This window comes from Rhinolophus sinicus, chromosome 3 (genome assembly GCF_057876585.1).
Source record: "Rhinolophus sinicus isolate RSI-liver-muscle chromosome 3, RSI-T2T, whole genome shotgun sequence".
Lineage (NCBI taxonomy): Eukaryota > Metazoa > Chordata > Mammalia > Chiroptera > Rhinolophidae > Rhinolophus > Rhinolophus sinicus.
Genome location: NC_142503.1, coordinates 23,051,160 through 23,078,866, shown reverse-complemented (window position 1 = coordinate 23,078,866; position 27,707 = coordinate 23,051,160). Strand labels below are relative to the sequence as shown.

The window sequence follows — 27,707 nt, the reverse complement described above, 5'->3', positions numbered from 1 at the left end:
TGCCCATCTACTCAATGAGGTAGCATGTGGATACCATGATAGCTTCTCTTTTTTCAATTGTGGTAAAATGCACATAATATAAAATTTACCGTCTTAACCATTTTAAAATGTACAGCTCAGTAGTGTTACGTACATTCACACTGTTGTGCAATCAACCTCCACAACTCTTTGCATCTTGCAAAACACACTACCGTGATATCTTTTAAAAGGCACTTCTCTGGTCTTCAGCTTTTAGATACACAGCCTTTATAATTTTTGTCAGAACAGTTTCAAATAGTTCTAAACCACAAGCCAAAGGTTTATGCCTAGCCCAGCCTACATTAGACCATTAAATTTTTAAACACTTTTTTTCAAACTACTCTCTCCGTAAATGTATGTGAGCAAGTATAAATGGTGATTTTAGTCTATAAAATAGGATTAAACATTTTAATATTTTAACACTGTAATATTTCGAAATGTTTCCTCCTGGTTGACTCCCACTAAAGAATGTGTTTTTCCATTAAAGGAACTGACACATTACAGTAACTGTTTCCACGTCGCTTTTCTTGTTGTGCCTTGTTGTTTAGTGATTGTATGCTTCTTTGAAGTCAGAGGATGGTCTTTCATGGTATGCACTCAGATGCATAGATGAATCAGATAACTGTATCTTTGTTGAAGGAGAGTGTTTTGAAATACCAGGGGTACCAAAAAAATGTTTGCAAATGGACAGTTTGGTCAACGTTGCTCAAGCAGTAGTTCCCCGTAATCAGAAGTGTATGGATGCTGATGGTAACCACTTTGAGCACCTCTTGTAATTGCAGAAGTCAAACGTGACTTGTATTCAGCTTTTGTTGTCAGTATATATTGAGTAGTACAATTTTAATGCAGTTTTCCTTTCTTAAAATGTATATACACTTTTTTTGGTTCCCTCTGGATATGAACCAATAGAAAGACAGAATTGTGTCAGAAAATGGTTTTCTCACGGGATTTCTAGGAGTCCTAGACCTCTGTGCTGGTGCCTCCAGAGAGGACACAAGTTTCAAATGGGAGGCCAAGTGGATGGGGCTGATCGCATGCTCTTGCTTGTCCCCTTTCTTAAGCAAACAAGCTTAAAGTGCAGTTCATTGGGAGTTTAGTGAGCCTGGGGTGATAATGTTGGAATTAAATAATAGTTTTGACTACGAAGAAAGCCTGTGGCATCTCCATTCCTAAAGAGACAGTCTACAATGGAATGGGGATCAGAGGAGTGGGTCCCTGATTCTACCATGCATGTTACATGACTTTTCAAGCCCTCAGGGTCCCTATCTATTAAGTGAGTAGTTGAACTGGGTGATGGCCAAAATCCGTCATTACACACTAGTGTTCTATGATATAAAAAAATAGGACATGTAGCTTTCTGTCTTGAGTAGATAGTAATAGAAGTTTATTATCTAAGGTTCCCTCCAACTCAATAATTTAGAGTCTAATTCACCAATTTGTTTCCTATATTGAATTGCAAAAATATAACCAGATCCATATTAGACGATACCAAGGAATTCTTATTAATTCTTTTAGATATGAAATAACTCTATGGTTATGTAAGAATATGGTCACAATTGCTAGATATACACTCTGCAATAAGAAGGGGTAATAAATAACATGATGTCTAGGATTTGCTTTTTTAAAAATAATGAAATAAAATAATATATCCAGACCTCACAAGATGCCTTTTGTGCTGATAACCTTTCTGAAAATGGAATATATATGCTAGAAAAAGGAGTCAGGTGCCTGGAGTACACAGAGGTTGATGGTCTTGAGTGTTCTGGACACAAAGCCAAGAGACTAGAAGTATTATAAGCCACACAAAGCTTTTCCTGAAGATCTGGGATGTGGAGGTTGAGTTTATTTACATTTTCCTTCTTCCATGTTAGATGGATAGATTGGTCAGCTGAAAACAACTTCCCCTGATGGATGTGGAAGTTCTGAGAGGTTTCAATGACTTTGTTGGGGATACATACTAATGACAACATCAAACTAGAATGAGGGTCGAAAGGTGAGTTTGTATAATTAGCTCTCTTCCATACCTCCTTCCCCTCCTGCTAGGGAAGTACCAAAAGCACAAACATGCTTTTGGCTCCATGTATCCTGTGGAGTTTTTGCATCTGTCCAGTATCTGAGTCTCCTTAATTATTCTGAAGGCTCATTCTAGTGGTTAGAGCGCTCCTTTACATGAAACTTCACAAGACCTCATAGCAGTGAACTCAGAACACCATCCCTGGCTGCTTAGAGGACATTGACAACTGTCCCACTGGAAGGAGACGTGATACTGTGCTAGAATAGGACATGTGCTATTTTCACTGATTAAAAATGCTTTCAAATTTTAAGTTTGCTCATAAAAAGAGTATGAATTGGTCACAGAACAGTGTTTATGAAAGCACACCCAGCCTGCTCAGACACAAACCACCAGTGTTAGATTCTTAGGGCCGCCTTAACGAAGTGCCACAGCTGGTGGCTTAAAACAACAGAAATGTATTCTCTCACAGTTCTGGAGGCTACAAATCTGGGATCAAGGTTTCAACAGTGCCATGTTCCCTCTCAGAGTCTGGATGGCATCGATCTTTGCCTCATTCTAGCTTCGAGTGGTGGCTGTCAGTCCTGGGCATTCCTTGGCTTGCAGCTGCATCTGCCTATGTCATCACATGTTACTCTCCCTGTGTCTCTTCTCTACTTCTTATAAGGACACCTGTCACAGTGGGTTAGGTCCTACCTTACCAGTATGACGTCATCTTAACTAATTCCATCTTCAGTGATCCTATTTCCAAATAAGGTCACATGCTGAGTATATGGGGGACTTTAACATCTCTTTTTTGGGGGACATGATTCTACTCATAACACCAAAACAAATGACATTATGAGAAGGTTTCCATTTGTATTAGCTGTTGTGGTTAGGTTACTGAATTTACACAATTTTAGAGCTGAAAAATGCACTTCTGTTTGGAAAGTGATTTTTGGCAAGAAGGATGGAGCGAACAGCCCAAGCTCCATGGCCTAAGCCAGCTCCTTCACAAACACGTATGCCATCTTGTGAGACATGCTCCCCAGAATCCCAGTGATAGGATGCTGCCAACCTGAGATGGGGGTGTAGGTTCAAGCTTGCGGTGCAAAGGGCTGCTCACGATTCATGGCTCACACCCTGAGGCTTGCCCTGCTGTGTTGGCCCTTACCGCCTCCATCCTTCCCCCTCTGCCTGGCTCATTTGTTCTGCTTTGCTGAAATCACAGCTGCTTTTGAATCTAGCCATTTTGATTCTGTTGCATGTAAGCTGGAAACCAATTCAAGCCAAATCAAACAAATCCAACCACCATCATAAGAAAGTTATCCAATTGTTATTGTTATTAATTTTTCCAATGGGGGAAGGGACACTAAGGGCCTGTATATCACAAGGTACATATTCATTTCCCTAAAGAGTCAGCTTCCTAAGGTGTAATCAGCAAACAGCTTGGTGTTCATCACAACTGCACAGACTGGTCATTGAGGATGTTCAGAGCCAGAAACAAACCCTACCAGGCACCTTGGTAAATCTAGAAGCTTTGGGCTCTCACCCACTGCATTCTGAAGCAAGCATCCAAACTGCCTGGCTTGTGGCTTGCCCGGAGTAAGTCACGGGGCTTCTTGGATTCTGGGCAGATTTCCTGGTGCCACAAACTCTCTTTTCTCTCTCTCTCTCTGGGTGAGGGTCAGGTCCTCTGGAAGGTGAGGGGACAGTGAAAGTGTGTTTGCAGAATCCAAGCCCTGTGCCCACTCTCACCCCACTGCTTTGGCACTTTACCTGCCTTCTGGGGTAGGTACAGGGAAAGTGAAGTTACAATACTATCACTGGCAGAGGATGGGAGGTAAAGGGAAGAGAAAGAAAAGAAAGGGGAAATAAGTGTCAAAGGGGTAAGAAAACAACCGTGGGTAAAATGATCAAGACATATTTAGATGACGAAAAAATGACTGAATGATAGAGGGAGTGGATTTATTCAAGATATTGGAGTCTTTCCAGATTTTAGGGCCCCCTCCTATCTTAAAACCAATTGAGCCCCAACTCCACATTTGCCATATCTGATACCTGATCTTTGTGTATAAATCCTTCCTAACCTGATTGGACCAGAGACTCAGAAAGTAGAGAAAGGGTTTGGTCAGAGATGCACAGCCTCGCCGTGGCTCATCTCCTGGCAACTCGTTGAGGCAGACAGGAAGGATGAGTGGAGAACAAGACTCTCAATATTTAGAAACTGGATTGGGATTTCCATTCAAAGGATACAATTTTGCCATCCAGTTATTTGCTTGTACAGTAAATGGAGCAAATCAAGAACACTAAGAAAAGAGCTTTTTTCTCTTAATGCCTAAATGCCAATCATAATTTTTCAGAGTTCTCTCCATTGGCACTCCAGTTCCAGTCTAACTGCTATTGTAGTGCAAACGTCTTGAAAAAAAAGAAAGAAAGAAAAACAAGCTGCCTATATTTCCACCACTACCATCCAGAAGGAAAAGACTGGGACACCATCTTTTTTTTTCCCCACCTGTTTCTGTCTATAATGCTTTGTATTCATTAATGATTGGCTCTGGTTCCCTTTGCAATCTGGAGTCACAGAGGATCTGTTCTGGGTAAGCTCTGACTTGGAACACTGGGTCCTTGGCAATGAGGTTTTGGAAGGGACAAAAAGAGAATACAAGGAAGGGAACAAAGATGAAGGCAGATTTGAAGGTTTGACCTGAAAATTGCACTTAAGAAATGGAGAATGTTCCACTGTGTATATGTACCACATCTTCTTTATCCAATCATCTATTGCAGGACACTTTGGTTGTTTCCATGTATTGGCTACTGTGAATAAAGCTGCAATGGACATAAGGGTACATATATCTTTGCAGATAAATATTTTCAGATTTTTGGGGTAGATACCCAGAAGAGGGATTTCTGGGTCAGATGGTGATTCTATTCTTAATTTTTTGAGGACCATCCATACTGTTTTCCATAGTGGCTGCCCCAATTTACATTCCCACCAGCAGTGTTTGGGGGTTCCTTTTTCTCCACAGCCTCTCCAACATTTGTTATTACTTGTCTTGTTGATAATTGCCATTCTAATAGGTGTGCGGTATCATCTCATTATGGTACATATATACAATGGAATACTACTCAATCATAAGACAAGATGAAATACTGCCATTTGCGACATGGATGGATATTGAGATTATCATGCTAAGCAAAATAAGCCACACAGAAAAAGTTGAAAACCATATTGAAAGCGACAAACAAACAAAAACTCATAGACACAGACAACAGATTAGTGGTTACCAGAGAGTAAGGGGAAGGGGGGAGGAAGAAGAGGGTAAAGGGATCAGATATATATGCTGATAGAAGGAAATCTGACTTTGGATGGTGAGCACACAATGCAATATATAGATGATGTATTATAGAAATGTGGACTTGAAACCTATATAATTTTATTAACCAACGTTACCCCAATACATTTAATTTAAAAAAGAATAAATAGAAATTAGTTAGGTAGATGAAGGAGACATTATAAATTAGGAATATATGGGAGTCCAAAATATTATGTGATCGGAATGGAAATAAAGTACTTCAAACCTACAACCTCCAGGGCATTTGTGGGCATTACAGACTGCTACTACAGGAAGTAAGACTCCTGGGGCAAAGGACACCAGATCTAGAAGGCAAAAATCCTAAAAAATAGATCAGAGCAAAAATCCTAATAAAAGATTTCTCTGACAGAAAGAGAGGAGGAAGGAAGGAAGGAAGGAAGGAAGGAAGGAAGGAAGGAAGGAAGGAAGGAAGGAAGGAAGGAAGGAAGGAAAGGGAAGGGAAGGGAAGGAAGGAAGACGAAAGAAAGAGCGAGAGAAAGAAGGAAGGAAGGAAGGCGAGAGAGAGAGAGAGAGAGAGAGAGAGAGAGAGAGAGAGAGCAAAAAAGAAAGAAAGAAAGAAATCGATCCAATTTTTTCTGGATTCTGACTTCCCAGCAGTTGAATATTTGACAGGTTAAGAGTGAGGACAAGATTAATTATCAAGGCTCTTGTGGGGTAGAGGTAGGGGAAGGGGGAATAAATGCTTTCATATTCATCATTGTTTATTCAAAAAGAGTGCTGCTCATAATGAGGGCTGCTGAACATGAAAGAGTATCTGGTATCATTTATGCAAGCAAGTCAGGGAAATAACATACTAACATTTTTTAAACAGCTTTATTGTGAGGTGATTTACTTACCATAAAGTTCACTTGTTTAAAGTATATTTACAGTGGTTTTAGTACATTTACAGACTTGTGCAACTATCATCATAGTCTAATTTTAAAACATTTCATCACCCCAAGAAGAAAATTAGTACACATTAACAGTTAGTCCCCATTTTCCTTTCTCGCCTACTCCCCACCCCTAGCAGCATTAATCTACTTTCTGTCTCTGTAGATTTGCCTTTTCTGAACAATTCATGTAAATGGAATCATACTACAGTATATGTGGTCTTTTGTGACTGGCTTCTTTCAATGAGGATAATGTTTTTGAGGTTTGTCCATGTTGCAGCGCGTATCAGTACTTTATTCTTTTCTCTTGCCAAACAAGATTCCATACTAAGGATATACCACATTTTGTTTATTCAGTCATCAGTTGATGGACAACACACTAGCATTTTAATCAAAAGAGCAAATTGCCATAACCTCTGCAGTCTGAGTTGAATACCTTTTTAGCTATAAGTATGAGTTGTTAATACAGTTTCTGATGTAATATCTTAGATTAAAGGGAATTTAGGATTGGTAGCAAAAGTGGTTTCTATTTAAGTATGCAGAGAGTGGATGTTTGTGGAATGACCTAATAATAACAGCGTAATAAGGTCATGATATTTATATTTGTGTTTTTCAACTATCTATGCAGAGTAGATCTATATTTAAGAGTGTTCACTCCTCCTTTCTAATGAAATAACTTCACAACATATGAATTTTTTTTAATGTCATGCACATGGAGTGTAACACCTGCCTTTGTGTGTTCAGCCAACAAGTTCACAGCTGAGCTCCATAGTTGGTCCGCTAGGTATCTGCTGGCTGCACTGTCCTATATGTTGTGTCACCTTTTGTCTTTCCTTGCTTCTGGCTAAGGTCTGAATGAGGAAGCATGGGAAAGAGGAGGGACAGGGAGAAGTGAGGGTTCCACTGGCCTTAGCTATCACCCTGGGATCCGTATTCATGCCCTGCTTACTCAAAGTGGCAAATCATTTGCTGACCACTCTTCTTACATGAGGAGTAGTGGCCAGGCTGAGGGCTCTGGAATCCTGGCATGGCCATTTCCTATCTTTGGAATGTTGAGCAAGTCCTTAAGCTGTCTCTCTTTTTCTCATCAGCAAAGTGAAGATGATAATAGTTATTATTTCCTAGAGATGCTTTCAGGATTCCCATAATTAATAGCACATAACAAATGTGCAATCAGTGTGAACTGTTAATATCATTAGCATGCGTTAATTACTTTGCTATTTCCTGGAGACTTTGCATGGAATCCTTACAATAATCCATAGAAGAAGCTAAAGGCATTCCTACTTTTCAGCTGAAGAAAATGAGTCTCAAGGAACTTATGTGTCTTCCTCAAGGTCACATGGCTAGAAAGTGGCACAAACCATATATATATAATTTAGTCTGGTTCAAAATCCTTTAAACTTAAGCCACTGGACCATGCTGCCTATATGCAATGAATCATCCTAGCCAGTATATAGCCAAATTAACACACACAAATTTGTTTTAAGGAAAATGAATGATTGATGCAGTGGGGACACTTTGGAAAATGATGTCACCAAAACCTATGAGGAGAAAACAGAAGTAAGGGCCTGTGACGAAGCTGGTGGAACAATTATGGGCTTAAAGAATCTCAAAGTAAAGCAAGTCATCTGGTTAGACACTATGTCCTCCTGGTTCTGGGGAGCCAGACCCTTTGGTTAATGGGAACTAAAGAAATTCACCGTGCCACTCTCAGGCTAAAGGAGGTACATTGACACATCTCCGTCAGCTAGGGAATTAGTCTATTGCGCTCATGTTGATATATCAGTTCTCAACTTAATGGTTTAAGATGTTGCCATTACCATCACCATCACCCACCAACAGCACTTTTAAAATAGCCTTGGGAACAAAAGAGTAAATACAAGCACACTTTATCATTTTCCAAGTTCAACTACCCTGAAAAAAGGCAACATCTGATAGTCAAACAAACAATTGGATTGAAAAACAGAAGTGTCAGCATTGACACATGCTAGTTATTTGCTACTCCACAGGGTTATTAGCTGTGTTGCCCCGAGATGTGAAGAAGAAAACTGTTCAAGGGCCAGAGACAAATGGCATTTAGATGGTCCCCAACTGGCTGAAATAACAGGAAAACTAAAACAGATTTTCCGAGTATTCCCCTATACACAGTCTCCCGGGTTATGCAATGTAAAATAGGAACAATTTTGGCTACTAATCCTAAATAATCCTAAACCTTGGATACTAAAACCAAGAAATATTTCTCCTCTTATATTTCTAGGTAAAAAGGTGTTCTCGTTTCAGATGCCTACAATCCAAACAATGTGCTATTTTAATTAAAACAGTGTGTTCTTTCCCCACTTACAGTATTAGTGCTTTCACATGCTTAAAGAACCTTTTCATAAACTCCCTCATGGGGATTTAGACATCAGAATAAAGGTAACATTTTAAGAATGTTCTTAGCATTTCAATCACCTGGGGATTATTTTTTAAACCATTTCTTGAGAATTTTGGACAATGTGTTTTCATCATTGGGAGGTGGTTTTTAATTGTCCTTTTAATTAGGATTGTAACCCAATTTGTAGATTGTAACAAAGTTTGTAGAAGCTACAAACTTCTCCAGGAAGGTAGATTTACAACTTGTGGTCTCTGAGCTAAAATCAGCAGAAAGCTACTTTTCTCAGGTCCTGTCCTAGTGGCCACCTCATCCCCATGGGCGCCCTGGTCAAGGTGCTCATTGGTCAATTTATGCAGACTCACATTCCACTGTGGTTATTCAGTGGACTGGAACAACCACTCTGCTTTTAAGTGGTCCCAGTTTGGTGCTGTCTTGTTTGCAAAATTCAGCTCTAAACTCGACCTCGACCCTTCCCTGGTAGTCAATCAAGGAGACCTGGACTTTGGTTCTCTTTAAATTATCAGTAGTACCCTTCATTTACTGTATCCTCATTCCCAAAAGGACCTGAAGTATTCTGATTTAGATATGGCTCTGCTATACTGTGACTTTGGGTAGGTGATAATAACGATAAAACTTGTAACCTTTCCCAGTGTTTCGCTGTTCCAAAGCACTTCCATATACCTTTCTTGTAAAAGTTATTACTCTCAGAGAATATCAACTGACCCATAAAGTTAGCAGGTGGAAAACACTTTGTAAAATAAGGGCACTGGACAAACGCAAGGGTAACCTCATGAACCTGTGTACTGGCAGGACTAGAGTTTCAATGCGTTTGGTCCAGCTTTGTTTTCAACACTGGCCTCCAGAGAAGTTCCCATCCTGGATATTTGTCAAGAATGGGAGGTCAGAAATGCCAAGACCAGGAGGTCAGGCTGGATATTCTGCCAAGGAGTCATACAAGGAACTTCTTAGAAAGAAAGAAATTGAGAATTTGGCCTGAGTATCGGTAGCTGGAAAAGGGCCTTGCGTTTTCCCAGCCAATGATGGCAGAAATATCTAAACTCTGGAGTAGGTTATAGACTGCAGCTTACGCTGTCAGCCTCCAGTCTCCAAGAATCACAGCATTTCAGAGTTGCAAGTCCCCTTACTGGTCTTCCAGTCCTGATCCAAGTCTAACCCCTCCAGGGTTTCGGGGCATAATCACCATTAAAAACTTATTCTTCCTCTTGAGTCCAGGCCTTCTGACTTATAACATGACCCAGTCATTATAATTCTACCCAGTAATGGGCAAGTGGAATGTCCAGTGAGGCACTTGTCTACTTTTTATTGAACTCAAATTTGCCTCCATATAATTTCCTCCAGTGAGAGGCCTTCCTCTTCTTGTGCCTTTGGATCATTTTCTCAGTGATCACTACAGCCTTGAATGGTTTCCGACACTAGACACAAAGCCCCTGAGAGTTGGCACCTTTTCCTTTCTACTCTCAACTTCTCCTTGTCTTCTGTATCTCCTAGATCTCTTCTTTTTTGCACCCAATTCTCTTATACTTCTGGAAATTATGCATAAACTCATACACAGAAGCCAGAGGGTTCTAGTGGAAATAGTAGCGAAATTGGGTTCAAGCCTGGACAAATTCCCACTTTTAAAGCTTCAGAATAAATATTATTTACCTAATGGGAGTGGGAGAGTATAATGACAGAATATAAGTGAATATTCATTATAGATTGTAATGGACTATAAAGCCACTGAGTATTTTAATGTTAAGTTCTAAAAGCCCTCAAGCTCCTTGTTTTACACTAGAGGACATTAAACAGAGAAGAAAAGTGACATGTCCAAGGACCACAGGATCAGTTAGGGGCAAAGCTAGAAACAAAACCAGATTTTCCAACCCTCAATCCCGTGCCCACTCTACTGCCTTTCTGTTGAACAACAAAATCAATAAAATCATCCATGCACAGACCCTAGATAGTACCCAGCACATATTAGGTGTTCCATAATTAGTGGCTGAAGAAATATATGAGTAAACAAAGGAACGAATGACTAGTACTTGTTTCCAATGATGACATTTTATAGTTTCCCTCCCAATGTCATTATGGTTTTCATCATTTTGGTCTCTGTTATGGAACTTAATTCTCAAAATGTACTTGTGACTATTAAATGAGACGATGCCTTAAAGTGCTTAAAAACAGTGTCTGGTAGTCAGAAAGTGTTAACTAATTATTGCCTTTCTCTGTTTTCCAGCCATTTTTCTTAATAAGAGTGTTCTGATGTTATAAGGACTCACTAACCTAAAAGTCACTTTTCAATCTACTAATGAAAGGATTTCTGGAACTGCAAAATTGTTACGACTACTTGTCTGTTTCCTATCCTGTGCCTTTAACTAGGCCATCCACTCCAAACTCCTTGTTTTTGGCACCCAAAAAGATGCAGAAGTCCTGGATTCTTTCACTTCCTCCTCTGAACTTTCCTTAGCCCTTGCCCTAGGGGCTCTGTCTCCCATTCCTAGTCAGGACTTGCCTGTTGGACTCGACAATTTATTTTGCTTTAGCCTATTTAACCCTTAGCACTCTGGTTCCCACCCTGTCAATTTCAATCTCAGTGAAGGTTTTATAATTTCCCATTGATTCCCTCCACGCCCTTGCCCCAATTTGGTGTGTGTGCCTGTGTTTTATAGGGGGTCAGACATCCTCCATATTGTAGCATTTGTTATAAATGCTGATTTTTGATACTTGGGGCTGGGAGATAGACTTAGGCTCTTTCTATTTCTATGTTCCAAGAAAGAGAAAAAGAGTTGTTTTCTTTTTTATTTTTGTGTTAACTGAACTGACTCTTTCTACCCCGTTTCATCTGTTGATTCTGGCCTTCCAGTTTGATGGCACTCAGATTAGACTTGCCCATGAAGAGTGATTCCTGAGTGCTTTATCGGGCTATTTTCACTTTGAGGGCTTCATGCACATATCTTCAAATTGCTAGATATGATCTGTGTTAGGTGCCAGAATTCTTGAAGCTTCTCCTGAACCCCTGAGTATCTGACAATTTGTCAAGACTGAAGACTAAACTTGGGCCAATGTTCCAATTAAACAAGGAAGAGCTTTGGTGAATTCACTAATTAGAATTATACTTGAAGTTCCAGTGTGGACAAGAAATAGTTATTATCTTTTTAATCTGTGTCTTCTGATGAATTACCATTTGATATCTTCTCATTGTCAATCGTATACCTACCCCCACTCTATTCCACCTACAGTGTAAGTTCCTCCAGAGCATAAACTTGAACTGTTTGTATTCACAGCTGTATCTTCAGTACCTAAAATAGTACTTGTCAAATAGCAGGCAACCAATCAGTGTTCGTTGAATAGTGAATAAACAATTCACTATTGAATGAATGAATGAATGAATGAAAAGCATAATAGAGTTGTGGCTGGACCACAACCTTTGGCATAGATATCCCAGTTCGAGTTTTGGTTATGCCACTTCCCAGCTATGAAACTGTTCTGAATTTCAGCTTCTTCATCAATAAAATGGGGATAGTAATAGTACTTACCTCATAGGTCTGGGGGGAGAATTAAATAAGATCATGCACGTAGAGTACTTAGCACACACAGCTGGCATATTTTCAGAACTTGATAACTGTTCACTATTATGTCTATTCTTTACAGTGAATATCCTCAAATGTTGAAGCTTATTAGAAATAATGGAACTAATTTAATATGACTAGTAGTGATGACCGTACTAAAGACAAATTAATTTAATTAATCTGTCAGCAAGATTTTACTTAAAGAGCCAATTGACAACATATGTATTGGTCACACCATGTTTAAAACACTATACTAGGCTTTTAGGAGTGGGCAGGCTGCAAAGATTGATATGACACATTCCCTTCCCTCTAGGAACATAAACGCTAGACTTACGATGCTTGTAGTACTTGCTGAGTACGCATAAATATGAGGCCTTGTTACCTCCCACATTATCTGATTTCCTCTCTGTGCTTTGCAGAAAGTTATTCTACAACACTCAGTCTTTCTTTGAACTCCTACGACGACAAGAAACCCACTGTCTCATGAAACAGCTCACTCTATTTAGGAATAGTTATCACCAGTAGAAAGAGCTTCCTTAAAATTAGCACGAATATACCTCTCTGATTTCTACACATTGATCCAACTTCTGCCTTCTGAACACACCCAGAATAAATCCATTTTTGCCCTATGTAACAACAGTTAGCAGAGTAAAGCCAGCAGGCCAAATCCAGCCCACCATTTATTTTTGTAAATAAACTTGATTGGAACACTTCCAAGCCTATTCATTTATATGTTATTTGTGGCTGCTTTTCTACAATAGCAGAGCAGTTGCAACAGAGAACGTTGCAAAGTTCTCTTTGGCTCACAAAGTCAAAAATATTTGCTATTTGACCCTTAAAGAAAAGTGTTTTGACCTGTGCTCTCTATGACAGACCTTGGAACACGTAAAGCCAACTAGCGTGTCTTCTCTTAAAGTGGGAAGGCCAGCACTGGGCCTACAACTCTGAGCGGCAGCTAATGGGGGCCGATTGGAGTAGCACTATTACCTCTTGCTCTGGACACCAGACTGCCCGATGTGCATAGAAGCCAACACTGTGGCACTGGCTTTGGAGAAAACAAAAGCTTCATCTCCTTGTCTCCAGCAAGGAGACAGGAGGCAAGGCTCAAATCTGCCTCTCTGATCAAGAGTTTGGGACGAGTTTTACGGGGTTAGGGGGAACAGGCTGGTATGCGGAAGTCTGGCAGGGCAAATTGCAATTGGAGTGTTTTTAGGATTTGACCATTTATGGTGAGATATGGTAAGAGGCTTCAGCACCAGATCTTGCTGGACAACGGGCCCTTCACTTCTGAAAGTGTTCCAGCCTTCAGGGTCTGGTCATGTCCCACTCCTTTGGCTCCGTGGCAGAGAGAAAGTTTGGTTCTGGGTGTAATTTACAATATTTTCTCCTCTGCACATGCTTTGGCTGCATGACCTGTGATTTTGTTCTGTTGTTTCTGAAAAGCAACATGGTATCTTGTAAGAAACAAGATAGGGACAGTTTGAGTTGGGTCTGCAGTTACATGACCAGAGACCATCAGGTTGGTGTTTGACTGACTCATAGTACTTGAGTGTATAAAGGACCAAATCTCTAAGTACTTTCTGTCCCCAGGAAATTCTGTTAAACTGGCCTCCTCACCCTGCATTGGTGAGCCTGGTGTTGGAAACTATGTACAAAAGTTTATATCTTTCCAGCCTATCCAGAGCAACCAAAAAAAAAAAAACTCAGCAATATTAGGTTAGTGCAAAAATAATTGCAGTTTAAAAGGTTAAAAATAAAGGCCAAAACCGCAATTACTTTTGCACCAACCTAGTATATTCAAGGGCTGTGTCAGTCAGGGTCAGACAGGAAGAAGATCACATACTCAGCTAAGATTTTTAAGAGAATATAATAAAGACACCATTTACACACACCTGTGAGCAGGGTTGAGAGAACTAACAAGGGAATTTGTCACTACCCTCTCTGCATAAAGGACAATTGGAGAGAGAACAATTATGCTGGGACACTGTGATATCGGGAGCCATGGAAGAGGGGCTGCCCAACTGGAGCTGCAGTAGTGGAGACACAACTGCTGCCAGAACCAAGCCACGAGGAAGGCAGGGAGGGAGGATACCACTTACCCTGATGTGTTACCTCCCACCCTCTGCCTACCATGGGTGGAACCCAACGCAAAGCTGGAAGGCAAGAGAGCCACAGAAGTCAGCCCCACAGGGCTCAGGGCGGGACCAGAATAGGTGCAGGATTTGGGGCAGAGAATGACAAGGGCTAAATGGTGTGCCAAGCATTTTTTAAATGCCAAATGAATAAACAGATGGATGAATGAAGTGAGCCCAAGGCCTGTCGCTCAATAAATGTTTGTCGAACTACAGAAATGAGTGAAAGGACCATGATCTCCTTTTTGAGTATGTCCTCCTGACTCAGAGTTCTCACTGCTGCCACTCTGCATTCCAGACTTTCTACCCCCAATGCAGCCCTCATCCTGTGCTCCCCTCCCTCTGCACCCTTCCCCAGCCTGTGCTGACTCCTCAGGTATCCCCCCAAGAGTGTAAAATGAATCTGAATTTTATTAAGGAGATATAGAGCAGAGCAGGAGTTGTTCTGAACAGAGCTAGACATTATCAAAGAGAGGGCTTTAAGTCCTGAAATGATTCTCAGAATCTAAAATACATTCTATAATGTTCAGAGTTTTTAAAATGAAAAATTCAGCATCACTGCATTCTATGGAGAAAAATTGGTGGTTTCTGAGAAAGCTGCCCCAGACATTTGTGTTACAAGCTCTGGATTCCCCAGACACCTCGTTCCCTTGGGGCTAGCTGTTTTATCCTCAAGTGGCCCTCCTCAATCTCATAGGCTTTCATTGCAAAGACGTCTGGGCTCTCCATTCATTATGCCAGTAGAGGAACCGTTGAGAAAGTGAAGTATGTATGTGAGACATTCTCAATGGCATGGAGGCCCTGGTAGCTCCCCTCAGCTTCCTGCCTGCCACTTCCTCCTCCCTCAGTTGACTCAGCTGAGTATAGAGAAAATTAGCCTCTATTCCTCAAGGGAAAATCTGGATTCTGGATTTTTTAAGACATAGACATTATCTGAAAGCATCGTTTGTTCTGCTACTATATTTAGATTATGTATTTTTGCATGAAATGTGCAAAACAAACTTGGGCACTAAATTAGGAATTGCTGTCCATGTATCAAAACAAAGTTTTAAAAGTAACTGCAGACATACGAGCCCATGTTATATTCAAGTCCTGAAGTCATCTTTGTTCTAACTCAGATCTATACTATTAGCAATTGTCACCTCATGCCTCACAGACCCAGGTCAGTCAGTCCCCAGAGTTTAAAAGCCCTTATACAAAACCTAGAGCCAGGTACATTGGAAAGGGCAAGGTGGGAACCAAGATTCCTGATGGGCTCAGCCAAACCGATATAAGCCCCAAACCAACCACCCAGCGAATAGCGCTGTCCTCACCCAAAGTTATTCACATTTTGAAAAGCAGTCTTCTGCCAGGGCTCATATGAACCCATGAGATAGAATCAAACTTGTGCTTTGAGTTGGGGTGGCCGAATTCCCAATTCAGCCATGGCTATGTCAGGATTTGTCAAGAAATTTCATTCAAGTTCTCCAGGACAAAATTTCATAAAATCTAATCCCAATTTGAATGACTGGCAACATTGGAGTAAGATTGGCATATCAAATAAAGTACTATATCAATGTTAGTTATCTGATTTTAATCATTACACTATATTTATGCAAGAGAATTCCCATGTTCTTAAGAAAACATGCTGAAATATTTAAGAGGCCTCCTGACTTTTCCTGAATCATTCCCAAAGGATTCAGGAAAAATTAGTAATTTGTGTATACAGCAAAGAAATAGAATGATAAATCAAATGTGGTAAAATACTAACAATTAGGGTATTTGGGTGAAGGGTATATGGGATTTCCTGTATTTATTCTTTTTACAACTTTTCAATAACTTCAAAATGTCTTCATAATGAAGTTGCCAGGAAACTCATTTCAATAAACTAGAGCTGTCTTATGCCTGTCACTGAAATGCAGTGATTTCAGTCACGCTAGTGCTACAAAGTGAGTCAGAAATGGCGTCTCCTGTTTTGTCATCATTGAACTGAAATGAGTCATTTCCTCTTTCAGCTAAAGAACTCTTCTGTTCATGGAGGAGAACGCTAAGGATGCTTTCCAAATGAACCCTGAAGGTACGGGGAACTTGACCATGGGCTTCTCTGTAAGACCACCCATCTGTCCTACTGTGCCTTTCATCCAGGCAAATGTGGGGACTCAACTATCTTGACTCACAGAGAGAAGAATTCCAAACTAGTCAATACCCACATTGTCGCATTCTGCTCTTCTCCAAGACCTTTCAATCTCCCAGCCTGTCCTGCTCAGAAAACCTGTCTCTGTTTTTCTCAAAGAAAATACCAAACTATTAATAGCTGATATCACCTAGTGGTGCAAGTATGGGATATTTTTATTTTCTGCTTATATTTTTCTGTACTTGAGAGATTTTTCAACAATGATTATGTTAATTTTAAAATCCGAAAAAGAAATACTATTTGCTTATAGTTTCCCAAGCAGCTCTACATAAATTCTTGCCATAGCTTTCTGGGCCCCCTTAGGCCTCCTAATATTGTTGCTGTTATGTGTCTCCTCCCTCCCAACCCATTGACAGACTTTATGGAAAGACTCATAGACGATGGGCTCAGGCTCTTCCCTACCTACTATTGGCAAGGAAAATCACTTTATAGACCTAAGACCACTGAGCTTGATTCTTGCAAACTGTTGGTTTCCTCTCCCCACCTACAATATCCTATTACCACTTACCTCACACATTCCACCTTCATGCCAGCTCAAACACCAAGCCCCTATTCTACCTTCCTGGAATGCCAGCCCCAGTGCACAGATAGGTCATGAGGTATTATGACTCCGTTTTACAGATAGAGAAATCAAGTGTCAGAGCTTGCCTCTATATCTACCACCGTAAAATGGGATTTAGACCAGCTGAGACCAGCCTGACATGTGTAACCCTGAGAATGCAAGTCCTTTCCTTCAGAGGAAGTTGAGGATTCATGAAGATATGAAACTGACTAGGTCATCAGTAGGAGAGAATTCTAGCCAAAATTAAGCTAGTAGTTCCTGAGACCACCTCATAGTATTTACTATTCTTCCAATATTGAAAAAGCGATAGTCCCTTGAGGGCTAGCTGACATTTCAGTGTCAAGAACCAAGCCTGAGCTTTCTCTTTGGGCCAGAGTTTCTCAACTTTAACACTGTTGACATTCAAGGCCACATAATTCTTTGTCATGGGAGCTGTTCTGTGCATTGAAGGATGCTTAGTAGCATCTCTGGTCTCTACCCACTAAATGCCTGTAGGACACCACCCCATTCCACTTGTAACAACCAACAGTGTCTTCAGACATTGCCTAAGGTTCCAGGGAGGACAAAATTTCCCCCCTAGTACTGACAATAAAATAATGTTTCCAGACATTACCAAATTCCCTGGGGGTCGGGATGGGGGGGGGGCAAAATCACTTTCACTTTCACGGAGAAACATAGTTCAACAAGAACTTTCATTTTTATGCAAATGGATGGAAATTGAGAGTGTTCAGAGCACACACTACAAGTACTTGCAGAAAGGATGCCATAGTTGTCAAAATAATTTGGCACGACAGGACCTTGTGGCATAATAGCCCTACCCAGAAGTATTTGGTGACATTGCAACCGGTGAATCAACCCAGCCAAATGACTGGCTTCTCTGAGTTTCTTTCTCCTTTCTGGGTGTCTGTCCCTTGATGCCAAATGTCTCATGAGATTTCCTTGAAGGAAAGGCAAACGAGAGAGAGCAGGGTAATGCTAAGTCCTTGAGCAGACCTTCCCTTCACACGCGTTCAAAGAGGTCCAGAAAAGAACTATGTAATCTGAAGTGTGCTGCAAAGCACCAGCGGGATCTGGCTGTGATTTTTCATTTGTCCTTATTCTTATTTATAAACTACATTATGGAACAAAAGATTTGAGACTTAGTCTCCAATTTGCTTCATAAAATTTGATGTTTTTAAAACCACAGGCAGCATGCATTCTAGGCAGTGGCTTAACTAGAAATCCATTTTTTCATTTCTCAAAGAATGAAGAGCAGGTAGGTGGTGATAGCAGATCTGCTTATTTAGCAGATTTAATAAGCAAGCGAAGGCTCTAAGGGTAAAATCTCTAGGGTTGGTATATGCTCTTCCTGCTCATCTCCATGTGTGTCTCTTATGCCTCCAGTTGATCCCTTTTCAAGAGCTCCACCCCCCATTACCTCCTACCCTTTATGCAACCTACTCTTTGGTTTGTAAGACTGCTTCTGATGCCAGTGGGTATCTGTGAAAACACAGGCAAGAACTTGAGAGCAGTTACATAGTCGTCCAAGGAAACAGGAACGCAGCTCAGTTTCAGGGTGAAAAGAATATCTAGAAAGCAATGTTCATAAAAGAATTCAGAAGAAAAAAACCTCCCTAAAATTAAGGGGAATTAGAATGAAGAGTAGAAATACAATTCCTGTCCGAGACTCTGCCAAAAAGTGCCACAGTCCATTCTGTGGCCTTCTGTCTGGTTTCTGGGCTCTTTGACTCAACTGTTAATCCTTTAATCCTGTCCCAATGGTAACAATTACTCCCTAACAACCTCTCCCTGGCACCTCTCCGCAGGGTGAAACAGAATAACACTCTGACTGGCACACCATGTTCTTTTACAAGAGCTGGGCATCCTTTGGGTTCTTCCCATTCCAGCTCTCCCATTTCTAGCCCCCCCACCCCCACTTCTGAGGCTCCTATCTGCACATCTCTGACCTTAACTCTACCCAGACTGCAAAAGCCTGGGAAGAACTTAGAAGCAGCCTCAGACACTGGGGAAGATGTGCCATCCATAGAGTGTGCTTTGAACTGAGTCTAAAACTCTGTGCTCATAATCTTTTCATCCGCCATACTTGCCTGCCAGAGTCCTTCAAATTCCTATCATTGGAGCCTCTGCTGTGACTAAAGTATGGCATTGCTCAAAACTTAGGAACTTACCTAAGAGAGATAAGATGTTAATTTATGGATAGGAATTTGCTTATCAGATTATCTTGTTGGTACATCTCTAAGAAGAGGGCCTTGGAATTGGGACACAGGACAGGTTAATTCTGATTTCAGTGGAGAGACTGAAATGATTGTGATATTGAGCTGCACAGATCTGCCCAGCCCAATACACTAGCCACTAGCCACATGAGGCAATTTTATATAAATTAACTGAAATTAAACAATGGTAAAAATTCAGTCTTTCAGTCATACTGGCCACATTTCAAGTGGTCAATAGCCACTTGTGGCTGTGGCTACCATATTGGGCAGTGTGGATACAGAACATTTCTATCATCATAGAAAGTTCTATTGTGCAGCTCTCCTCTAGACTGAAGCTGGTACTGGCAATGGAGAGTTCTGGAAAGTGCGGGGAGCCCAAAATCACCAGCTCTGTAGGGAAAGAGAGAAGAGAATTCCAAAGAGAAAGTGAAACAAGGCCAAAGGCAAACTTTGTGTGCTTTGCCAAGGGCTCAGCGCTGAGCAAACATGCATTCACCCACCCCAAAGCTCTTTAGTTTCACACTTGCAAATAAAGCAGTGACCACGGTTGGCTTTGGGTCCTATTTCCTCCACTGTGTGGCCCCTAGGACCTGTGAGCGGCTTAGGAAGCCAGAAACCCTCCTCTGAATCCTGTGCTGAGAGGGGCTCAAAGACTCATTCACACACAGGAGTCACTGGGCTCCCACCCAAAAGGAAATCATCATCCTGGTGGCACATGGCAGCCTGTCAGTATCCAAAAGCCCACCCTTGGGAGTCTGGGAACTCCCAAGACATTCAAAAGACATTCAGGGGGAAAAGAACACCTTCTCCATTTGGAATCAGAGCGCCTGAGGGACATAGAGGATCTGCGGAGCAATGGTCACCCCTTACTAATAACTCTGGTTCACACTTGCGTAGTACTTGCCGTAATGTGGAGCATTGTCACAGTATTAATTCATCTCATCCTCACAATAACTGGCTGAGGAAACAGAGACCCTCTGAGGCTTTCTATCAGAAAAAAATTCAAGTTCAGAAAGAGGAAGAGATGGGCCAAAGTCAATTTGACAGATAAATGGCAGAACCACCTCTCTCAGGGGATGGGTGTTACTTTGTCCCTGTTCAGCTCCCTCAGTGTATCAGCTCCAAAGGTGGGACCTTCCTTTGGATCATGCTGCAACCTCAGTTTACATCCAACTCCGAGCCATGAGCCCCTAACCATCTCATGGACTTTTAATTACCAAGTGACTCCTGAGAGCTGCTGAGCAAAAGGACAAAGTGGACCCATGGCTAGAACGAGATGACTTTTCCCACAAAAACTAGAATCTAAAAACGGCAGAGGAAATGGCACTCACAGCAGCCTAGGCACCAGAGCTACTGAATCTGTTTTCTTGTGCGCAAGACACCAGAAGACACTGCTTTCGTGGCTCCCAAAACTCTGAATCTACTGTAGGAGACCCCCGGAACATGTCAATGGCTTTTGTTTGCTAGAAAAGGATCATGTATCCAGAAAATTGGATCAAATTAGTCCATTTGTAGGACTTCCAACAGTTTGTAGCCAAATATTTATGACTTATTCTCAAATTTGAAAGAATTTCTCACCATGTGGGAGCCACTTACATACATGGCTAAGCAGCACATCAGATTCCATATTTCCTTTACATAGCATGCACATAAATATACAGATATGAAGAGTACTGGAATTTCACTAGTGAGCTCTGTCTAGTACTAAATCAGCCATTGTCCAGAGAAGGGAAAGAAAAATCAGAAGGATAATCAAATAGATAAAGTAATAGTGAGAAGAGTGACAAAAACAAAATGGTTACTTTAAATGTGCCCAATAAAGCAATGACCCTAGCAACGCACTACTTCGTTCCTTCGCTTTACAGTAACATCCTGGCTGGTACTTCTCAGCCAGTGTCCGCCATTCTCTACCTCTCAGCCACTAGAATCGGCAACATACCCATTTCATCAATTCCACCACTGAGCTGGCCATACTACACTTTGATGAAATCCCCCCAAGGTCAGAGGCCTGGCTAAAAGTGGATTCACCAGTGGGCATAGAACACACACCCAAGTCCTGAGAAAACTAGTTGCAGGTTTGATTTAGCCATTCACAATATCACAATACCGCCACGACCCAGATTCTTTCCACTTGCAGGAGACTTCTCCTCCCTACTCTTTTTTTTTCACCAAGGAGAAAAATGTTTCCCAGCTGACCCCGGAAAACTTCTGCTATAGCTCAGTGGACAGAACTGAAGAGTGGGGGCAGGGGTGGGGGGTTGTATAACCACTCCTAAACCAATCACAGACAAACAGGAAATGAGGTTACCATGGTTACCTTAGACTGATACCTCCTCATCCCCTGGGACTAGACAGCTGATAGCTGACAAAACTGAGCTCTATGAGCAAAAACAAAAAGGAAAGCGGTTGTTGGAGAAGCCACCAGCATCGCCTGCCATGCCCAGTTATACACAGGGCTGTGAATACACAGAGGGGTGCTTTCCACTCCTCATTCCCAGGGAGGCCTCCTACCTCGCTGACCAGGTCAGATCTGCCTGCTATTGGCTCTCATGACACCTGCAGACTCCCTTTGTAATACTTGTATCATTTACATTTAAGCTTTTTACTAGCTTCTCTCTTCAACACCAGACTAAGTACTCAGAAGGTTGTTTTAGCACAATATTATGTTCTTGGGGCTCTGTCCATGCATCATAGATACTCAGTGGACATTTGTTGAAAAACAGATAGGTGGATGGATGGATGGATGGATGGATGGATGGATGGATGGATGGATGGATGTTCCAGCCACTAAACTAGGTCAACCCTGAATTTTTCTGAAAATGCATTAAAAAGGGGTGAATCTTGGTTTCCCGTTCTTCTCCCCATTGTCATGCAGGACTCTGCACTGGGAGTATTTATTGCTCTACCAGACCCTGCCTAACTAAGGATCCCAGCCATTACATTTTTTATTGGACAAGTGGTTTTTCTGCTAAGAGAGGGCTTCTGAGGGAAGCTGAGTAAAAAAAAAAAACAGTGACTGTAAGCCAGTAAGAGAGACAAGTAATTATCTTTCTGGATACATAGCCCAGAAGTCTTGAATGAAGAACCAAATTTGAAAGAACATATTGTACATGAGTGAGAAAGGGTGATGATTAAATCTACTAGAGACAGGATGTGTTGGTACAAGATGAAGCAAACTGAGTGGAGAGAGAGGGACTTTGGGACTGGTAGTGGTTTCAAGATGTGGCAGAGATGCTCAGACTCCTGGGAACCGGCATTGAGGGGCTTTAACCTTGAACCCATGAGCTTCCCCTCTTTACCACCCTTTGAACTTTCAGGTCCTCTTGTTTACATACCAAGGATGAACAGAGCTGAGGGGCCAGAGCAAAACAGCTTCTCAGAGAGAAGTCTATGAATTTCTTAAACTGTTTAATAAGATGACCCCATCCTTCTCTGAAGCTCTGAAAAAGGAGTTTTTCCATGAAATTGGCTGTCACCCACTTGCCAGAGACTTAACAGCAAATAATGGCTAGTCGCCCCTGGGTATTTTAAATAATGCTAAGACTGACACAGAAAGGAATTCGGAGAAGTAGAGGGAATTCTTAAAAACAAGTGAGCAGTCTGTGGGATATAACGCACTGTTGAGAGGCAGAGTGTTTGCTCAGCCACACACACTAATTAACACAGGGTGGTTGGCTGTCAGCAGCTGCTGAAAATTTTGCTAAAACACAAACAAGCAATTTTTGCATTCCACACTGGTGGGGAACTTTTCCATGTATTTACACCGTGAAATGCTAGGCTTTCATTCACTGATTGTTTTCGTGGTAGTAAAATTTTTATAAGGATTCCCTCCCTCCCCCCACCCCACCAATTACAAAAGTAATAAACTTATTTAGGTATTTCAGTAATATTTTATTTTATTTCATTACAAAGGTAATATATATTTTTTAATTTTAGAATCATCCTCCCAGAGGTAACCACTGCTAATACATTGGTGTATATATATTTTGCAGCCTTTTTTCTGTGCACATATTGAGATACATGTATTAGAATTGAGGTCAAACACATCTATTTTCTGTATCCAGTTTTCTTTTTCCTTTTCACATGTTTCAATAGCATTAAAATTTTGTGTTACATTATTTTAAAAGTTAAGTAAGATTTCATTGTACGTCCATACATGATCTAGTGCAATAATCCTTTATGATTTGATTTTTTAAATTTTGTTTTCAACATCCTCTTTTTATGAATAACACTGAGGGATTCTTTCTGCACAGAATTGTTTTTTGCACAGGTCTGTTCATTTGGAATAAATTTCTAGAAGTGTATTGTCCAATTCAAAGTGCATCTACATTCTTCAGGCTTTTAATAAGTGTTAGCTGTAGAAAGGTTGTAACAATTTATACTCAAAAGGCAAGGTACCAGTCCTACCTCAACCAATGAACAGCCAGAAGTGTTTGCAAACTCAATGAAATCATAGAGTTGGGAAAAGGGTTGGGAAAAGAATATAGTAAAATATGTTTTCTATGAAAATACTCTGAAAATTAAAAATCCTATTAAAATATACAGTGCCATTATTATCAATATTTAAACCACCCAAGATAGACAAGGCATTACTTCTTTCAACTACATATTCCAATAATTAACAGCTTTTTAGAGAATAAAATTTTTACTAGCTTCCCTCTAAATGCAACTGACACCCAATAAATTTCATTTATTCAAAATCATTTATTGAGTCCCTTGTATGCATTAAGCTTTGTGTTAAGTATGAGGAATATAGAAGAAAAAAATAATCAACATGGTTCTTGACATCAATAAGCTTCTAGCCCGGGAGGGTGGGGAAAGAAAGAAAAATGGATCAGGACTCGTTATCAGTTCTACATCAGGGTCAGGTCCTGGATCCGCTGTAGGCAGGGCATCCTCCACTCTTGGGGACCCAAGGAAGTCCCTGCCTGGAGGAAGGAAAGCTGAAACTGAGGATGAAGAGGCAACGGGGCTTTCAGTTGGGTGGCCATGTATCAATACTATCACTTCTGAAACAATATTGAGAAATCACATATTTCTAGCAGCTGTAGGTATTATTCCTGCGCGGAAAGGGAGCCATGAATATGGTAGGATATAGTTTGGGGAACGCTAGATGGTTATAATTTCTCTAAAAATTAGCCTGGCCTTTTTAGTGAACGAGATATGGAAGCCAAATCTAAGAGTAGATTTCCTTGGAATTATAGAGGGGACTTTCGGGAGGTGTGGAAGGAAGGTAGAGGAGCAAGATATGGCAACTGACAGGGAGAGGCATTTGGGAAGGGATGACAGAGAAGCCTAGCAATTGTCTGCTGTGAAATATGCTACCTGTCTACCCATAAGATCCTTGCTCTTGCTAATACATGAAGTAACTTAAGGCTGCATGTAGCCTCCAGGTGGGCAGAGAGTGAGAACTAGGGTGCCTATTGGAGGCTATCACACCTGGAATTCTGCAAGCAAGTAAGTACTACTGTGTGCTCAGAAGACTTCTATTAAGCAGGAAATCTCCTGAACTGCACAGGAGGTTAAATTAAAGTCACTGTCTGTTGCTCTTCCCATACTGGCCCCCTGGGCCCATGTGGCTCTGTGTACTTGGCACATTCACAGAGCTTTGAAGAAAAGGTGGGGATTATAATGGGATCTTTTACACCATCAAGGACATTCAGAAATGCATTCCAGAAATCCAGGTATCGGTAGCCCCTCTGCTTAGGCACACCCATGAAAAGCATCCCAAACAATTTGCATTTTGACTTGTTAATAAATTGGCAATTCACAGAACTGTGGGTATTAGTAAACTTCTCTTTCAAATAATACTGTTCTTGTGGTAATATCAAAATTAATTTCTGTCTCTAAAGCCAAATTGAGAAGGATATGTAATCCTATGAGTGGGAGGGAGCAAATAGTTGGGGACAATAATGCAGTCAGCTCCCACCCCGACCACCTCCATTGAAGTTCTTGGGTTGGAGAGAGTTAGTGGGGAGAAGCAGTCCACAATGGGGGAATGGAGGGATTTTAGCAAACATTTGTATAGTCCTCATTATAAGATGGGCACTGTTTTAAGCTCATTACAAATACTAACTTATTTAACTCTCAGCATAGCCCTGTGAAGTTGGTCCTAGCATTATTCCCATTTTACAGATGAGAAAACTGAGGTACAAAGAAGTTATTTGCCTGTTACACATCTAGTAAGTGGCAGAAACAAGATTCCAACTCAGATAATCTAGCACCAAAATCCCTATGCTTAAACACTATAAAGGGAAGAGAAATAGGAGCATTCTAGCACTACTGAGCTGCTGGTTGCTGATATGCTGTTTTTGGTTGGAGCAAAAAGAGCAATATCCTCTGGAAGGGGCAGATATGATTTCAGTAAGACATGACAAGTAGGTTTTCCAGACCATACACAAAGCTGAACGTTGTAAGATCATTAGGTTATAGGCCACTGTTTCAGGCACGGTCCTGCATAATCTCTTTTCTCATGGAGTTTACAGTCCAGTGAAAGAGACATACCATCAACAGAGAAATTAGGAAAAAGTATCATAGGTCAGATGACAGGAAGTGCTGTGGAGAACAGTCAGGGGGACACGGGGAATGTGAAAGGTGGAGCACGGCTGGACGTGGATTGAATTTGATGACGATGGTCAATGAAGGCATGCTGGGGAGGTGGCATTTGAGCGATGCACTGAGAGAGGTGAGAGACATAAATATATGATGAATGCACAAATGAATGCTCAAGCAGATTTAGCTATCCCAGTGAGACCTACAGATAAATAAATAAAAGATTCCTTCTTCTGTGTACTTGGCCGAGGCCCCCGTCTCCCCTGATGTAACTCAGGCCAATCTTCTGGTTGAACTCTGCTCTTAGTTTTCCTCCCTTCCTTGGCTGCAGCCAATGCCACTTCCATCGAAGATCTCCTGTAGAACAGGAGGAGCATAACCACAATCTTCCTTTTAAATGGCCGATGGATTGCTTTTCTGGTTGGGAACATGCAGGGGTCCTGTGACTGCAGTTGTTCCCATTGTTCTGGGGTGTGGGGTGAGAGGAAGGGGGTTGATCCATGCTGGTGTTACTGGCATGGCATGTCTGCGTGCCCACAGAGGATGAGGCTGAGCATAGTTTGGTTGACAAGGAAGTGAGCCAGGTAGGAAAGCAGACAGAGCTAGTAGAATTACTGAGCAGTGAGCAAGTACATGAGAAAGTGTGAAACCCTTTGCTCTTCAGTTTCCTCGTCTTTGAAATGCAAGCAATGAGGTAGTAGAAGTAGTAATAGCAACAAGAATAGCTTTCCTGCCTGCTGCACAGGATTACTGTAGGAATAAAATGTGGTAATGATGTGAAAGTGCTTTATAAACTGTGGATCACCATCTGAATAAAAGTTTTGTCATTTTACCTTTGATGTTGCTAATTTGAGGCAAGACTCAGAGTCTAAAGACAGGATTCCCGGGTGTGCCTGCACTATGTGATGGTAGATAGAGCCAGTTGCTTCTCTGAGCCTCAGTTCCCTCTTCTGTCAGATGGAGCCTCCCAGCAGAGGCATTATCTGACAGGTGACATCATGCCAGCCAGTGGTTCCCTGTCTTTCCACTGGAATCATCTCAAGGGCTTTCTTTTTCAATGACAATTGTCAGTGGCCCCAACTTTGAACCAATTCATCAGAATCTCTAGGGACAGGCACAGGAGTCAGTATTTGTAAGAAGTTCCCTATGTGGTTCACCGTGAAGCTAATTTGTTCTAAGTGGTCCTAATTGAAAACCTAAGTGGATGTCTGTGCCACAGCTTTGTAAACTACAATTTATGGATGTTTTTTAATTGTTACTGATTGATGATCTCATGAGGGACTAGTTTCACTGAAAATTAAACCACTGTGTGTTTTCCACCACTGTCTGAAGTGTGCCCTGGCAGGGAGAACTGAAACTCCCCCGGGTCCTACTCTTGCCTCCAAGCCAAGCAGGCTGAGTGAAAACCAACCTCCGTCAGATCAGAGATGCTGCTGGGATGCTATGCAAGTAAGTGGAGAGGGTGTGATGAGATTTGGAAGTGATACCTTTAGTCCTGGGGAAGCACTCAGCATCCTATTTTATTAATGTGACGCCAGTGTAAAAGCACACGAATCACAGGGTGACAATTTACCGACGAGACTGGCAGCCAGGAGATCATTCTATTGAGGTCCCCTTACGAGTCAGCTCCAATCTGGACGAATGCTGCCTCTGCTAGTCATCTGCCTTTTACAGCACGCAGCCATCATCCCGCACGGGACCATCCCTCCTCTAGGGTGCTTCCTCACAGAGCAGCGTCTTCCAAAAGTTCTTCCCTCAGTGGAATCTCTGGGGTTCACGGCAGAGGAGGTAGAAGGGGTACCTGGCATCTGAGGCAGGCATTTGATATCAGCCTCTATGCTATTTCTAAGAGCTTTCATACAGCCACGATGTTCTGAC

At 41.5% G+C, this 27,707-nt stretch overlaps 1 protein-coding gene across 6 annotated transcripts in view; it reads left to right on the top strand.

Annotated features, from left to right (window-relative positions):
- PRLR (prolactin receptor) overlaps positions 1-27,707 on the top strand; it is a 151,326-nt gene that overhangs the window by 95,008 nt on the left and 28,611 nt on the right. For 3 of the 6 annotated variants that reach the window (XM_019737293.3, XM_019737292.3, XM_019737294.3), the window contains exon 2: positions 16,324-16,385. The exons of the other annotated variants lie outside the window; for them this stretch is intronic. The gene's annotated coding sequence lies outside the window, so the exon portion shown is untranslated. The remainder of the gene's footprint in view (positions 1-16,323; positions 16,386-27,707) is intronic. 6 annotated transcript variants of the gene reach the window in all.